We start from the raw sequence: 5,513 nt of genomic DNA on the forward strand, positions 1-5,513 counted from the left end.
ATACTTATCGATATTAGATTTGAATTTTTATAGATTGTACTTTTCAGGAAATATGCGTGAAGGAAGGTTATTCCAGAAAACGAAAGCTGAAGGAATGAATGAGGAAGAAGAAACGTTCGTTCTGTGAGTTTGAAATTGGACAGTAAAGAATGTTCACAGGTTGCGGACTGCTTTGGAAGAAAGAGAGAGAGAGAGAGAGAGAGAGAGAGAGAGAGAGAGAGAGAGAGAGAGAGAGAGAGAGAGAGAGAGAGAGAGAGAGAGCGGGAATTATAGAAGCCGATTCAGAAGAACAGTGCCCATGGAAGTATTTATAGAATAGGAATGCAGCAGAAACAGTTTCTATGAGACAGAGAGTGGAGAGACTTTGTAAGAGATGGGTCATTAATTAACCTGAGTGCCCACTTTTGAATGGAGTCTAGAAGCTTGAGAGATGTTTTCGGGAAACCACCCCAGATGTGGAAACAATATTCCATTGTTGGGCGGATTTGCGATTTGTATAGAGTGAACAGCTGTGCTGTTTGGAAGAAAAGTAACGCCGAGAGCAAAAAAAACCCAAGTTTTTTTAGACCCAGAGGAAGCAATATTTGTGATGTGCTTATACCAAGAGAGATTAGAAATCAGGGTAGTCCTTCATACAGGTTTTACCTGGAGATCTGCATTTAAGGAATTGGTAGTGCATATTCGAAAGGTTGTTACTGTTTGTGTAGGGCAAAGTTTTTGGAACTGGGATGTAGTGTGTTATCATCTGCAAAACTATGGATAGGATTTCCAGCCAGTGGAAGAAGGTCATTGATATACAAGAAGGAAATACATTGATATACAAGACTTAAAAGATAGAGAGCGCCAACCGTCATCCGCTGTGTTCGATAGGACAGAAAATTAGATACCTAATTGCGAAAAACTGTCTGCAATCCAAAGATGAGAATTTATTTAGAAGACCTTTGTGTTTTTCTTGACTTGATGATTTTCGTTGGTTTCTTTAAGAAAATTAGACTGCTTTGGAAGAGAGAGAGAGAGCGGGAATTATAGAAACCAATCCAGAAGAACAGTGCCCGTGGAAATATCTATAGAATAGGCATGCAGCAGAAATAGAGCGTCTATGAGACAGACGAAGTGTTAGCGAAGCTACCATACCGCTAAGTTTTCCACAGCGGGAGTGCTTGAGAAGTTAGGAAGTCGGATGGCAAGTTTGGTTTGATCGTTTAAGATAATGGAGCACGTTCAGATATCTTGTGGGGGGGATGCAATTTATAGTTTCTCCTTTGATCTTGTTGCTTTTCTGGTTTAAAGGTGATAATTCCCTTGAAGAGATACAAGACACTAAAAACGTGTTGTAGGCGATATAATTGGCTAATTTCTTTGAAACTTAAGTGTTTCTTAAGTGGATCAAGTAATGTTTTAACGAAATATATTTATAATTCAGCCAGCGGTTGGTGGATAGGCCGCACAAATAATGCAATCGCACTAGACAGTTTCGATTTTTCTCTATTTTTCATATGGTTTTCTTAAAAACAATCACATAGATATTACACTGAGTAAACAAAAACCAATTAAATAACTGGCGTGGAATAATGTTTCAAATAATGTATATTTGTTAAAACTATTTTGCGATCGAAAACATAGCCTCAAAGTGTTATTTTCAAATTAAGAAAATAATTTCATCTTAAAATGCATAAAAATTTATCTATCTTGATTACAGAATTAATTATTTTTTTAAATTTAAAAGTCGCTTATATTAGCATTTTATCCTTTGAAAAATCGAATTGTATGGACCTATTCGCAAGTTGCGCCCTTTGTCTGGCCATGAATCTGGAGATTCATGCTTCTCGCGGTGATAATGTGCTGGATTATTTCTAGGGTCAGGTGGCATCGTAAACATGCATCATCTGTCACTCCGGGGGTCCTTGGTGATGTATTTCCTGTAGTTCCTAGTGTCATATACCTGCTCTTGGATGGCGAACATGAATCTTTCGATTTCGGGGAACAGCCTCTAGCTCGTAAGCCATAGGTTCGATGGAGGAGATCGCAGTGCCTGCAGTGGAGAACCTTCTTTGCCCATTTTTCTGTCTCTGTTTCTTCTGTCTGTGTGAGTAGAGCTTCCTTGTTAAAGTTGAGTGCTCTGTGACGTTTGTCTATCTTATGGCTTGGTAGATTAATGCTGGAAGCAATCCCGCAGATTCTCAATCGCCTTCTTCTCTTGTTCAATGAGGTCAGCCAATCATTCCCCTCCCTCCTTCTTTCCGGGCTATGGTTGGTCCTTCGATGGCTGACTGTGGGTGGTGTTGGGCAGCTTTTGGTCATCAATATCCTAATCGATCTCGTAATCTTCCCAAGCTAATCCCGAAAGAATATGTTAGTACTGAGACTGCGTAGGTGCTTATGGCATGAACATGTTCCTGCTATGCAGCTTTGAGTTTAGCAGGCTTCTCAGTGTGGTAAGTGTGATGGTATGTCTGAATGAGGCAAGCCCTTCGATCTTTTTGTGTTCTAGCTGTTGAGCTGCATCATCTCCAGATATTTATAAATCGTTTCCCTCTGTCATGGCTTCAATCTCTTCACCTGTCTTCATCTGGTAGTTTCAGTTAACTGGATTTCGCTGATTCAATCCATGAACCTTGCTTTTGTCTAGGCCAAATTGCATCCTGATGTCAGTGCTGGACTCTTCGGTGATATGGAGTAGCTTCTCGGTTTGCCGCATAGAATTTGATGTCATCTACACTGTGCTGCCACTTTATTAGGTATACCCCTGCTGTGCACACAAATGGTTTGTCCCACAACGTTGCAAGTCACATGACACGGTTGTGGATATAAATGCAGCAGAAATAACCTTTCTAGTATCAGTTAAGCGTACAAAGCGTAGCAAGATTGGGGAAAATGAGTGATCTAACGGACTTCGAACGTGGCATGGTAGTAGGTGCAAGACGTGCTGGACAAAGCATCTCTGAAACATGAACTTTTCACCCACCACAGTTTCAAGGGTGTATCGAGAATGGTGCAAGGAACAGAAAACATCCTCTCAACGGCACTCCTGTGGAAGAAAATCGCTTGTTGATGAGAAAGGTCAGAGGAGGATGGCTAGAATTGTGCAAGCAAACAGACGGGCCACAATGTCGCACATCATGTCAGAATACAACCTTGGTGCGCAGAACAAAATATCGCAACGGACCACTAGTCGCACTTTGTCGCGAATGGGTTACAACAGCCGACGGCCACATCGCGTACCTTTGTTATCAATGAAGAACAAGAGAGCACGCCTCCTGAGGGTACAGCAACGCCAGCACTGGACTATCGAGGATTGGAAAACAGTTGCTTGGTCTGACGAGTAGAAGTTCCTGGTGCATCATGTTGATGGAAGGCTCAGAATTTGGCGAAAACAACATGAATCCATGGACCCATCATGTCTGACGACTACTGTGCAAGGTGGTGGGGACAGTGTTATGGTATGGGGAATGTTTTCTTGACACACGTTGGGTCCATTGATACCCATAGATTCACGTCTGAATGCCACATCCTACCTAAACATCGTTGCTGATCAAGTGCATCCGTTCATGTTGACAGTTTATCCTCAGTCAGATGGTTACGTCCAGCAGGATAATGCGCCGGTGCACAAATCCCCGAATCACTATGGAATGGTTCCAGGAACATGACAATGACTTTTCTTTGCTGCAGTGGCCCGCTCAGTCCACAGATCTCAATCCTATCGAACATCTTTGGGATGAGCTGGAAAGGGCTGTTCGGTACAGGCCTACACCTCCGTCGAATCTCAAGGAACTGCATGACACACTCATGTCTGCATGGTACTCCATTCCGGCACAATGTTTTCAGAATCTTGTTCAATCCATGTCTAGACGAATTCTGGCTGTTTTGAAGGCTAAAGGAGGCTCAACACGCTACTAGGTAGGTGTACCTAATAAAGTGGCCACATAGGGTATGTACATCAGGTGAAAGAAGATGTACAGGATCATCCTCCCTTCTTTAGGGTATACCCGTACTTGCTGTTTTTGAGGATGGTGGACAGCGAATTGTGTTCTAGACAAAACCATAGTTAGCTCAGGGCATCTCATTGGAAAATTCCTCTTCTAATCGGGATCGGTCTGGTCGTAATGTTGTCGATCTTGATTGTGGTCCTCTGTTTTGCCATGGTTGCTTCTAGGAATGGGGTGTCAGTGAGGGTTGACTTTGTACAGTTTCAGAGTCTCTATCATCCATCTGTTGGGCACGGAGCCTTACGGTAGTTAATGTAGTCCGTGTACCGGTTGAGGTGCTTATTTTAGGCTTGCTCCTTAACTCCTCATCAACGGCCAATTACTCCTTGCATCCTTTGCTCATCTGCTTACATCCGTTCTGCTGCTCAGCCATGATGTTCTGGCTCTCCAAGTGGTCTGATATCTTCATTGTTATGCATCTGGACAGGATCTTGTACATTATTGGGAGCATGGGCGACCGCATAAAGTTTTCCTGGGGGGGTGCAAAATGTATTGGCACTGTAAAAAAACTAAAAAGTATAGAAATGGCTGCGAGCAAGGCCATAAAGCATCTACACAGAGCTATGTACAAAATTTTTGAAAGCCGATTTTATAAAATTTTACTTAAAAAATTCGCTGCAATTCTAAAATGAAATTAACCATTTTTTTTTTTATTTCCTAGTCCTCTTGCGAGAAAAAAAATTATTTGAATTATATTAAAATTAAAAAATCCTGGGGTTCCTCCTTACCCCTTACTGAGGGCGTTCATGGATGGGAGACAGGTAATTGAGCTGAAATTTGGGTTTGTGGTGTCTTTGTACTTAACCTCCAGATAGGTGATTCCTTACAAGATCCCAGAGTCATAGACTCTGGAATCGTGTCAGGGTGCCTTATGTCTGGGTGAACTGTTCCACTATGTGTCTGTGTGCAGCTGAACTTCTTGTACCAATAGTTGTGGAAGTTATCAGTCCCTGGGGTTCGCCTTTTGTTGGACTTCTTGCTCTACTGTTGTACTTCTTCCTCCCGGATCTCTCATTCTGTCATCTTTTGAATGTCCATGGTTTACTTCCGTTCTAGGTCTATGCATTGGTCACGGATTTTAGGCATAACTTCACTGCCCCACAAGTTGTCCCAGAACTCCTTGAGTGCTTTCTGGTTGAGAGATAAATTGCCTTCCCACTCCTCTTGTCCGATTTCCCCGTAGAAGGCAGCCGTAAGTTCAGGCGAGGTGAGAGGACCTCCACAACCATGTGGAGTCGCTTGGCAGCATGGGCACGCTAATTGCGCTGTGTTATCAGAATTTTATAGATATTAACGAATAAACGTTTGGTTCGAAAATATTGGTGAAATATGAAACTTATGTCGAGAATACTAGTGAAACATGGGTTGTATTCTAAACAGGTCGAAAATCGCTAACTGGAATCTAGTTTAACCAGGGCTATTGATTTCATCAACTACTGGTCGTCGCATCAGTAGAGAATTCTGAGTTTTCCTCATGGACGACTCCCCTGCACGCTTTAACAGCCAATCTAAACGAACCATCCGATA

This window comes from Mastigoproctus giganteus, chromosome 11 (genome assembly GCF_048544385.1).
Source record: "Mastigoproctus giganteus isolate SK-2022 chromosome 11, ASM4854438v1, whole genome shotgun sequence".
In the NCBI taxonomy this organism is placed as follows: domain Eukaryota; kingdom Metazoa; phylum Arthropoda; class Arachnida; order Uropygi; family Thelyphonidae; genus Mastigoproctus; species Mastigoproctus giganteus.